This window comes from Mauremys reevesii, linkage group 2 (assembly GCF_016161935.1).
Source record: "Mauremys reevesii isolate NIE-2019 linkage group 2, ASM1616193v1, whole genome shotgun sequence".
NCBI classification, from domain to species: Eukaryota; Metazoa; Chordata; order Testudines; family Geoemydidae; genus Mauremys; species Mauremys reevesii.
In genome coordinates, this window is record NC_052624.1 from 113,201,425 (window position 1) to 113,213,742 (window position 12,318).

General features: G+C 42.5%; 1 protein-coding gene and 1 long non-coding RNA gene across 7 annotated transcripts in view; one reads left to right on the top strand and one right to left on the bottom strand.

The window, feature by feature from the left end:
* Positions 1-12,318, bottom strand: part of LOC120398988 (tubulin polymerization promoting protein) — a 116,836-nt gene that overhangs the window by 26,469 nt on the left and 78,049 nt on the right. The window lies entirely within an intron of this gene.
* On the top strand, positions 1,988-8,571 carry LOC120398990. Its single transcript, XR_005594869.1, has 3 exons — positions 1,988-2,041; positions 4,620-4,701; positions 8,005-8,571. It is a non-coding gene; the product is annotated as an uncharacterized LOC120398990 (long non-coding RNA).

Genomic DNA, 12,318 nt, shown 5'->3' on the forward strand with positions numbered 1-12,318 from the left:
TCCAATCAACGAAATGGACAACCCTATCTCAAATACTCTGTAGTGTTCACTCTCACATTATAAGACAAGAAACACCTAAGACATAACCACAACATATATTCTAATTCCCCACCACAAAAGTGCATGCTGGAGCCACCACAAACAGGTGCCTGAAAAAATGAAACAGTTTAATTTAGAGAGATCTATTCCATATAAACAGTGATGAAATTAACGCATGGTTGGCAATATGAGCTATGCTATATGGTATATAGCGTCGTAGCTGTCTGTTCAGCTGTAGCGTCTAGCGCAGGGGTAGGCAACCTATGGCACGCGTGCTGATTTTCAGTGGCACTCACGCTGCCCAGGTCCTGGCCACCGGTCCGGGGGGCTCTGCATTTTAGTTTAATTTTAAGTGAAGCTTCTTAAACATTTTAAGAACCTTAGTTACTTTACAGACAACAATAGTTTAGTTATATATTATAGACTTATAGAAAGAGACCTTCTAAAAAGGTTAAAATGTATGACTGGCACACGAAACCTTAAATTAGAGTGAATAAATGAAGACTCGCACACCACTTCTGAAAGGTTGCCGACACCTGGCTAGCGTGAAACCCTTCACCACGCCACAACCACTCCCAATATTATTCAGTTATATCTAATAGCTTCACTAGCACAAAAAACTCTGGATGGTATTTTCAAAGGGAAATAATGGCATTAGATGCCCAGTGAGATTTGGGCACCTTAGACTATGAAAATCCGAGCTTCTGTGAATTTGACCAAGTGACTATGCAGAGGAAAGAGTGAAGCTCACTATTATTACTATTTGCAAGGTGGTAGCACCTAAGAGCAACAATCTAAGACAGTATAAGACAATACAGGTTGTTGTCAAATGCACAAAGCAGGGGGAAAAAAGACTCCAAAGATGCCAAATATTTTCTCTCATTTTTTCAAGTGTAGTAATCTTAGGTGTTTTGTGCAATGCCTGTAAGTAAAACACACATGGGATCTACAATGAAATTCACTCATTTTTAGCTCAGAAAATATAAGATTAAGAACAAATTTAACATGTTATTTTCTTTACTGATTTAGGGCTTAATTCTACCCCCATTGACTTCAGTAGGAGTTGTGTCTGAGCCCTTAAACTGCAGCATTGTTTATCATCCAGAAGCATCAAGTAATGCAGCCACCTCCGCAGCTGCAAGGACAACTCCTGGATTATGGGCTCCACCCTATGGGCAAGACTAAATGTCAGTGCTAGGTTTACTGCTCATGGACCAGTGATGGAGGTGCTAAGCACAAGCCACTTCATGTTTATTGTGAGGTCTCTGATGGCATAAATCTAAATTCAACCTAGGTGTAACATCATTATAGTAAATGGGACTATACCAGGGATGAATGTGGCCCAATAACTTGAGCTCCTTGGGGAAATCACAATATCACTTCCTTTATCTTAACTTCGGCTGGACACATCCCAGGTGTCCTCTCCCCACCACCTATTTAATAGGAAACTTCCATCTACTGTTCCTCTCACTCCCACCCACAACACACAACAAACTATTGGTGCATCCGATGGAATTAAGCCTCTTCCAGCTGCCATGGCATACTAGTTTAAGGGCTCAGACACAACTCCTACTGAAGTCAATGGGGGTAGAATTAAGCCCTAAATCAGTAAAGAAAATAACATGTTAAATTTGTTCTTAATCTTATATTTTCTGAGCTAAAAATGAGTGAAAGATGGGAGCAGAAAAAAGTTGCACACTTGATTCGGAACCTTACAGATAAAAGTCCCAATCAAATGAAATTGTAGGAGCCCAGGTTTGCCTGATCCAACCTCCCCCACCCACCGACACACTCCTCCACACAGTGAAATACAAAGTAAACCAATCACACAGAACCAGTCAGACTCAAGTGATCAACAGATCTCCCAACAACCTTGGATACAACTTGATGCATATCACTGGTGAGTCACCCCAATCCTGCAGATTCTCTCTATTTACATTTCAGAGGACGACCCAGCAGAACCAGCTGTCTTTCTACTGAGACTTAGCTCTGAAGTTTCAAGGTTTGTTTTCTGAGGCTGTAAGTACTGCACAATGTACAAGACAATCAGGGCCTCTGGGTGGTTCCTGCTTTTTCAAAGGCCCCATTCACACAGTACAGTTGAAACCATTTCCATCCATACAGTGCACAAGGGCCAAGCAGTTAATGTACAAAAATAGAAAGTTTCCATTAAGCAATTGTTATAAAGAATCAGACTCACTGTGTATGTTTGTAAGTTGTTTTTAGGAGCTCACTACAAAATAACTATCTTGTTTCTATGGGAATAACAAAACAAATGTATTAACTTTTGTGTGTTAAAAGTTCATAGGACTACCTCTTCCCACTCCAAATGGGCTGACTCCAATTATGTATCCCAAAGAAGAGATCTGAACTATTCAGTCTCTTCCCTTTGGTTTTTTACTTCAAAGAGTTAATGGAAGTCTGGGGAAGAAGATAAAATACTCACTGAAAAGAAAGGATAAACTGGAATGCACTGGAAGGAAAGTCTAAACAACCCATTACAATATACATACAATGACAAAATCAGATAGAGGCAATGCAAATTAAAACTAATTGACCAGAAAATGAAACCAACAGGAAAATCTTTACAATGGGGTGTGCAAAAACACCAAGGCTTTTATGAAAATATTGAAACAGTAGAGGTGGTGTGTTCAATTAAGAAAATGAGAGTCATGAAAGGGAACATGAATATCATCAATTTAAAAACCGCTCTGTTTGTGACATGAGGAAACCTTTATCTTTAGGAAGGATACATTCTTACATACCATTCTATTTTAAGCTCGACTTCTTACACAAGCTGAATCACTCAAATATATGACTCTGGTGCACAGTAAGTATAGCTGAGCACATAATTCACAATACATTTGATAAATATGGGTTTTATCCCCATTTGTGAACAGATTATACATTCTTAAAATTTGTTATTCAAAATTATTTATTAATTTTTTCTTCCTCTAGTGGGTGAACTACATAGCATGCTCAGGAGGACAGATTCTGAATTTAGGCCTTGATCCTTCACCTGGTTTTCTAGGATCTAAATTTATACCAGTGAAAATCTTAATTCAGATCCCTGACATCAGTGCAGTGTCTCTGACCATACTCAAATGTAAAAAGTTCAAGAACTGGCAGAGGGCAGACTGCAATTGCAAATTTTATTTCAGTGATTATTCAAGCTTAACTTTCAATTTTTGAAAGAATCTGCACTAGTGTAATGCCTGAGCAGTCTCACAATCACAGAATGTGAACTATGTTGAAATTTACACACAAACTTTTGTAAATATTCACATACTATTTCCACTCTTTGCTCAATTCCTGTAATAAAGAATCTAATTTCAGCTGTTTAAGGGTTCAATTTAATAGATGAGAGAAATTATGCAGATAGATACATTTCACCTTGGCATGAACATTTTCCGGTGCAACCTTAGCTTTAAAGTTTCCTGACTTTTAGTGCCTCATCTAGCACATTTAATGTTTCATAAATGGTAGGTTTTGCATTTAATTTCCTAGTTTTAAGATGGAAAAGAAAACCTGGGAGCAATCAGAGAAACTTCCCATTACCCTGTAGGTTTCTACATTGCACCGTTCACAAGTTCCTCTCTCAAAACCAGCAAAGCTTGTACATTTTGTGGCCTGAGTGCACCCTTCAACAGAGATCCACTGTACATGCAAAGGCAGGATCCATGATGAATCTGGCCCTTATGTGAAGGGGCTCATCAACCCACAAAGCATGGTTCTGAGGGAAGCACCACAAAAGTCTGATATGGGGATTGGGGACCAGGAGGTAGCATGAGTAGAGCTGGGAGGCCATAAACACTTTTGCAAGTGGGAAAGGAGTTTTGTTTGGATTGGATGCAGGCCTATTTAATCCACCACTGCGGTTCTGTGTGCAAGTCTGTTCTGCAGTCACTGTTAAAACTGGTCAGTGTTGCCTTGAATAAATAAATAAATACAGGTACATTCAGTGGGCATCTGCAGGAATTTAAATTTGACCGCTTTTGGAGGGGCATTTAAACACATGATGTTATGTGGAAATCCAGTACACCCTCGCTATAACGAACCCCTGGGGATCCAAGCCATTTGGCCATTATAGCCAGGGGTTCATTGTAGCAAAAAAGAGGAGATGGACAGCTCCTCCAGTGCCAGGGTTGTGGTGTGGGCACAGAACTCCTCTGACCCTGGGGCTGTGGCGGTGGGAGAGAGAGCTTCTCTGGTCCCGAGGAGCTCTGTGACCCTCCTGTGGCCCTGGGCCTGGAGAAGTTCTGTGCCCCTGCTGATTATTTGGGGGAAGGGGAGGAAAAACACCTGTGCCCCTTCTTCCTCCTCCCCCCCCTCCTTGTGCACACCCCTAGGTACATCAGTATTTGGAGTATTCCCTAGACTTACTGTAATGAGAGCCCAAGGAATGCAACAAATACTGAAGTAATTTTATTTAGTTATTCAAGGCATCTGGCAAGTTTAACAGCAACTGATGAAATTCTGGACATAAGGAATTTTATGTATTTGTTTTTCAGTGTGTGCGCTCAAGATGTAATTTGTAGGCAATAATATCTGTTGGTTTTTTTCTCCTACAACTAACACAGGCACAAGTCCTCAGTGAGGACAGTATTCAAGCGTGATCCCAAACTTCAGCTCTCGTTGCTTTAGCCTTGTCTACAAAACGTGGTGAGGATACGTATGTGGGCTTTGAATTTTGGGGGGTTGGGTTGTTGTTTTTTGGTTGGTTGAGGGTTTGTTTGATTTTTAAAGTGAATAGTAACTTTCCTTTCCCATCCTCAACAAACTGAAGAGTTGAAGGGATTTTGCTCGAACTTTCCAGAAAATTTTCATTTCTGAGCAGGGCTCAAACATTTGTCAGCCTGAGTTTGACTTTTTTATCCCTGTATGAAATCCAGGAGTTAAAAGTGCAACTTTTTTCAACCCTATCTACAGCAGCACTACCAATCCCCTCTGGTAGTATTTCAGAGTGCGCTAAAGGCACTAACTTCTGTTCATTCATCAGTATCGTACCTCTTTCAGGTATTTTCTAGCCTGCTACTGCCAAGAGCAGTGAGTCTCTTTGATGTCATCTATAAACACAAAATACATTAGCACCAGTACTTTGTGGCAGGTGCTCTGGACTGACTGGCACCAAAATGGGATTTGAAAGAAAAAAGAGTTGTATAGATCTGTGGATAATGCAAGCATTTGTTTGGCAAGTTTATTCTTTTTGTCAGGGGTATTTGTTTTAGTGGCACTGGCATGGAGTCCAAGGCTAATTTGTCTGTGTAGAAGGAAGTAGATTATACATCTACCTGCCTTGTTTTGTTTCTCTTTTCATTGTGCGGCTTACACATTCCACTTTCAGCTCTTTTGAGGTTAGTAGCTCAGTACTTTTACAGCCTGTGGACTCAACAGCTATGACTGATACAATCAATGATACTCTTCCTGAGAGCTAGTTAAATCCTTGGTGTAGATAAGTTAATGGTACTCTGCCAATGCAGTTTCTCTTGACTGGCTGTATTTACATATTCCGTGAAGCTGCATTTTGTATTTCCACCAAAAAGTAAATCACAAAAAAAGTACAAAGGCCACAGTCATAAAAGATGAACATTTCCAAATGAGAAGAGGGTAACATTGTACACTTCCTGTGTTCAAACCTATCAGAGCAGAACCCACCCTAAGCAAGAACTTACAAACAAAACAGACAGAAGTGAAGAAGAAACTATTCCAGTGATATAACCATTTCAGACCTTATTAGGCAATACCCTTTATTGCACCTCAGAGGATCGGACTAGGCTATCAGATAGAGCAGCAGGCAGGAACAAGTCAATGAAGGCAATATAAAGTAAATCAAAAGGATAACAAAAACCAAAGGCTCGCCCCCAACCAAAAGCCTCTGCCCACAGTCTATCCATGGTGGAGACTTGGATTTCTGAAGCTGGGCACCTGGACACTGGGGCTTATGGAGTCTGGATGTGTCAGTAGTCAGTACTGGGGGGGACGGACAAATGGGTGTCATCCTGAAGGCACCTGCAGCAACAGATTACAGGAGCAGACTTGGGTTCATAAAGCCAGAACCAGTAATTTTCTGCTAAAATGAGTCACTCAAGATGAACAAGCAGCCTCGAGCGTACAGCTCTTCACAGGCAATTGCCTGCCCTACAGCAGCCAAACAGAAGAACTGGCCTAAAGTACAGAAAGCCGTTATTGCTTCTTTATACACGTGATCTCTCTGGCTCCAGCATCTCTGCCAAGACAGAGATAAGGTGCGGTGACCTGGAAGGGAAACAGAAAGGCTGCATTCCTTATCACTGTGCAGTTCCACCAGTTTTCTCACTGTACTAGAGAAGAGGCGCATCAGGATGAACTGTAGAATTATAACAGAGGGCTTGGAGATCCTCATTTGTATTTTTAACAAGGATGTTGGCACATACAATAAGGAGCTTCTCCTTTACCTACTGAATTCCTGACCTAGACACAAAGGGCTCTTTAGGGACATCACAATGATAGAATCAGCGATGCAGAAATCCCTTTGGGGTCAGTGACTGAGCAGTACAGGCAGGAGAACATATGCCATATAGCAAGGCACCAAACATCATGGCATTGTTCCGTCCCTGCCATCTGAAGCCAGGAAAAGTATTGCACCCTCTGACATGTTAAGTTTCCCACAATGGAGTCATTCTAATGGTAAGGCTGAAAGATCCATTCCAATCCAATCCATATGTTTTAACCCCTTTTAGTACTGTTAAAAACTTCTTTTGGCTTGTGAATTGTCACGTGCAGGCTCAGAGCAGACGTGAAAGAGCGTGGAAAAATTTGAAGCAGGTCACCCAAATGGATTTTGGGGACCCACCAATAGCAGTAGGGATCTTTATGCTCTTTTCATGCTACCTGGGAAAACAGGAAGCAGATGTTTCTTTGGAGGATTCTCCTATAGCCCCGTCTCTGCTTCACTTTTCTGGTGTTTCCTTCTCCTGTGCTTTGTTCACATTAAACGCTCATTTTCATTAAAACGAAAGGCTAAAAATACATGTTCACCAGAGATGGGTGAGGGGGAAGAAGGCAACTAAACAACAGCCTGTGAAGGCATGCAGGGAAAAACAAAGGGAGTGCAAAATGCACACTGAATTCAGTGAAAAGGATTAATGGGAATCAGGAGGACTTATCGGGTGAAAAGGAAACCTAGGCAGAATATAGGTCAGTTAATAAATGATTGGGGTAGGGGTTGCGAAATGAAATCAATGACTCCAAACGGGCTGAAACAATTAATTTTTTTTAAAGAAAAGAAACCTAGGAAGTTAAGAAGCAGGGCCCATGTAATAATAGCTATTGATAAAGAGCAGGAAAAGGAATATTTGGAAAACTCGAATATCTAAACATAAGGCAGACTAGGGAATATATATGCAGCTCTGCTGCTAAAGGGATTTGCTAATTAACCTACTGCACCAGTGTTGTACTTGACCCTAACGTATATTTGGAGAGAGATGTTGACCTGGGGAAGTACCAAAAGGCTGGGGAGGTAGGTAGGGGGAGAAAAAACAAAATGTGGCACCAATCTTCAGAAAAGTGAAGAGGAGATATTTTGGCTGCCACCACTCTGGCCTCTCTCTCCTAAATTTCCACCAAAGTGAGAGGCCTAGTGTCTGGTGCCTGAGTCCTGGAAATGGCATGTTCTTTTGGGCACATCAGGAGGGGGAAATTTGGAAGGTAGAAGCAAGGAGGGCTGGCATCGCTGGCTGGTGCAACTGGGAGGGCAGGTACTCAGACCAGTGTGCGTGCCAGGGGTCTGATAGTCACAAGAGAGTTTGGTAGGGTAGTCTCACTTGTCAGGGAGACTCTGAGAGAGATAGATAAGTGAGAGAGGATTGGAAGCAGGACATTGCCATGAGATGGGAGCTACTAGGTGGATTCTTAAGTAGGAAACTGGGTGCTTCAGGGTTTGAGAAGGGCGATGGGAAATCAGGCATTTGTTGTGTCCCACTGCAGAGACGAGCACAGCCATCCTCCATTATTAGCACGAAACAAAAAGAACTGCACTCTTATTGGCCTCCACCATGTCTGGAGCACACATGTCGACTGCATGAAAAGAGGGCAGCGTTCGTAAACTGCAGAGACCCAACAACCTACCATGGTGACAGCTGCCAGAGACATCTTTAAACACACCAAAAATATGAAAATCCAAAAGGGTGAAGTCATAGTGCCCCATGCAGATAAAGACAGTGGTGGAGACTGCTTTCAACAGCTAATCATTTTTCTATTCAGTGTGCCTCACAATGGCCAAGTTCTGACTAGTTCCTACTTGCATTAGTGATAAGAAACTCTTCTCTTGTAATACTACTACTTAGCACTTATACAGTATGACAGATATTGCAGCCTTGGCATCTTTGGGAGCCAATGTATTAAATGTATGAATTGTTTATGTCTGATTGTGCTCTGTTCCATGGGGAGAGGGTTGTCACAGCTCCTCCAGGAACTAAGAACACAGGGGTGTGATTAAGGCAAGTCACTGAGACTAAACAACTCTAGAAGGGTACCAGCCCCTGGAGAGATTCATACTAGGTTTTCCAGAGACTAGGACACACAGAAAGGGCTTTTGGTATAAAACGATTAGCTTGAGCTCACAGAGGGTCTTCTTTCTGAACCAGCAAATGGACAGGATCTTCTGTCCAAGGGAGGCCCCACCCGGGGGGAAACGGTTGGAAAGATTTGGGGCTACTAGGGCCCAAAAGAGTAATGGGTATGGATAGTGTTGGTTTAAATCTGTATTGTTTTTGTGATTTTTTGTCTGTAATGTTTTTACCTTAAGAATAAATGTGCTTGCTTAGTAAGATCTGTATGATAACTCATAACTGCTGGCAGTACACTGTTCATAGCCCTTGGAGAGAGAAAGCAAAGCACAGGCACTGGCCTTTAGACAGACTGGCTTGCTGGGGATATCACAATATAAGGCAGGGAGCTGTGCAGCCTTAAACCCCATCAGAAGAGAGAGAGATGCAGGTGTCTACCCAAGAGAGATGATGGTTAGAAACTGGACATCTTAAGTGTGTGCCCTTGAGGGACTATGGAGGGGAACCAGAGGTGCAGCTACCCTGAAACTCTGACATACAGCACTTTACATTTTAAAGTGTTGTGCTAACTAGTTAGGAGACTAATACAATTACCATGCGCTTGGACTGCTCTTTCTGCGATTGGAAAGCTACAAAGCAGATAATGGCAAAAGACATTACTCCTAATAGAATAGCTGAAATCCCAGGGCAGATGACAGACTAAAGACCCAACATCTGTACTTTGTCTGCCAATCAAATAGTACGTGCATTCCAACACTGAATGCGTAGAGAAAGAAGGTAGGCAGCCACAAATAAGGAATCCTTCTAGCATTAATGAGCAGTTCAATGGGAGTGGATAAATCATGGCCCTATGATGGAAAAATAAAGACAGGTTAATAAGTGCATTTTGATTCACTCTCCACAACAGTGTGAAAATATTTGTTTAAAAAGGAGCCCAGTCGACATACTAGTGAAAATATGCTCAACACAAACACTGCTGAAAGGAAGCTGGAATACCATCACAGGTTGAGTAAGGATAACTTTGAATAACCAAACCGAGTGCTACAGTAACAAGGAATGCATTTTGCCCCCAAGCAACAGTCAACTATCAAATAAACAGACTACAGAAAACAGCTTAAAAGTAAACAAAATGGGAAATAAAATTTTCTGAACAAAAAAGTCTGATCATCAGCTGTTTTTCATAACTTCTGTTTTTTATCAACCTCTATATTTTATGGATACATGGAAATTAGAGATGGAAAAGACCTAGCTCAGTTGTCCCCAATCACTAATATCAGTGTTGGCACTTCAGGCTTTTAATGATCAGTACTATTGCTTACCTGAATGCAGCACTTCTGCGCTGGGCACCTACATGCTACAACTGCCCATGTCCCAATAAGTGATGCTTGTTTTACCCTGTTTACCTAATATTTGGGGTCTTGTGTGTAGTTTGCATTGGAGGAGAAATGGAGTCAGGTATTTCTTTGATTCAATCCTGTTTATTTAAAAGAATGTACATAAGTCTTTGTTTTCTGCTGTGTTGAGAAAAACAATAGGAGATGCCTTTGCTCACAGTTCAAAACCTCTTTCTAGCCAGCACTCTACCCAAAGGCGCTCTCGCTCAGCTTTTTCTCAGACTCATGCTACAAGCGCTGTCTATCTGTTTCTAGGGCTGGCTTGCATGTTACCTGTGTGTGCTTCAGTGGTATTTCTACCTTTTTTCTCTCTCATTCACACACAGTTCCCTCAAACAATATCCAGCCCTCTGTGTTTGCATTCAGTGCTCCCTAGTGAAACCCCTCCCTCCATATAGCTCAGATTCTTAATTGGCCTTTCATGGCTTCTATTGTGTGGCAGCTCCTATTGTCTCGGATATCTACCATAAACATGGTTAACAACTTTTTACATTTATGCTCAATGAAGGACAGCTATTACAACCACCAGCTTCAGCAAGGTTTAAGCTCCAGGGCTGGAGCACCAATGGGAAAAAAAATAGTGGGTGCTCAGCACCCACTGGCAGCCCTGCGGATCAATTCCTCTCTCACCCGCAGCGCCTTCCACCCACCAAGATCAGCGGTTCAGCGGCATGCAGAAGGTGCTGGGGGGAAGGGCTGGAGCAAGGGTGGGGCCGAACAGGGCTGGAAGAGGCAGGGCAGGAGCGGAGAGGGGGCAGGAAGAAATGGGGTGGGGCCTTGGGGAAGGTGTGGAGTGGGTGTGGGGCTTGGGGATCAAGCACCCCAGGGAAAATAAGGAAGCCAGCACCTATGGCTTCGACTGCTACAATCCTGGGGTTCTAGCAGTGTTTCTCAAAGGGCAGGATGCATTCATCCCAGGACTCGCTGGAGCCCGCTGAAGAGGTATACAGCTCGGTGAAGTAATGGGAAGGAAGAACTTCATTTTCCCAAAGAGTGCCTCAACCTTTCAAATGGTTGGAAAAAAGCATTGGGTTAGAGCACGCACAAATGAATGGGAAACAACAGACACTAGCTAGTCAACCTACTCTGGACTCACAAGACTGTTGGTGTAATGTCCATAAGTCTTTAACCGCCCTCCCGCCCATTCAAGAGAACTGTAATGAAATTCTGCTTTGCACTGTGAACAGGTGGGATTCCTATCCTGCTTCACACAGATTATATACACACTGTATATATCACACATTTACCACCTTCTTGTAGTTTAGCTTCATGGTAATATAAGCAAAGACAACATTTCCCCCTTCCCCCGCAGACTTCACCCTATGCTTTCTCCCCAAATCTGGATCTTCCTAGCATTTTCCACAAAGAACACATCTCTATCCATAGCTCCTTCTGCCTGAGAAAGACATTCCCAGTGTTTCTATATACAACTCCTTGCTTGGAGCTCATTGGGTAGATTTGATCTAACTTCTGGGGCTATTTTTGCCGAGACACTGATCACCATACAAGATTCAAGCATCTAACATCAGGATACTCAACAGAAGAGCCTACATCCCTATGAAAGATCTTAGGGCTTGTCTACACTACCACTTACTTCGGTATAATTTACATCACTCAGGGGTATGAATAATCCACACCCCTGAGCAATGCAAGTTACACCTACCGAACCACAGGTGTAGATAGCACTGTGTTGGTGGGAGAGCTTCTCCCGCTGACAGAGCTACCACCACTCATGGAGCTGGAGTAATTAAGTTGACAGGAGAGCTCTCTCCCATCAGCTTAGATCATCTTCACCATACACGCCACAGCAGTGCAGCTGCACTGCTGCAGCCCATCTAGTGTAGACTAGCCCTTAGACTCTGTCACGCTGGTAATTATGCCTGTAACCGTGTTAACCCATTCCACATGAGTGATATGAAAAAAAACAAGGCTGGGATTTATTTTTAATTTAAGCTAATTATGAAAAATACAAGTGCAAGGTCAATTTGAATATTTTATTGGTCAAGATCAACACAGAGTAACAAAGCAAAGTTTGTTCTCATGGGGGAAAATGTCTGGAACCCTTGGTTCCACACCTATACATACCTATCTCATAGAACTGGAAGGGACCCCGAAAGGTCATTGAGTCGAGCCCCCTGCCTTCACTAGCAGGACCAAGTACTGATTTTGCCCCAGACCCCTAAGTGGCCCCCTCAAGATAGAACTCACAATCCTGGGTTTAGCAGGCCAATCCTCAAACCACTGACCAAGATCAATTTTTTTGCCCCTTAATGAGCATTTTAATTTGTAAATTTTATTTCCTTTTAATTTTCCATTTTTTGAGAGCATAAGTATAGGGA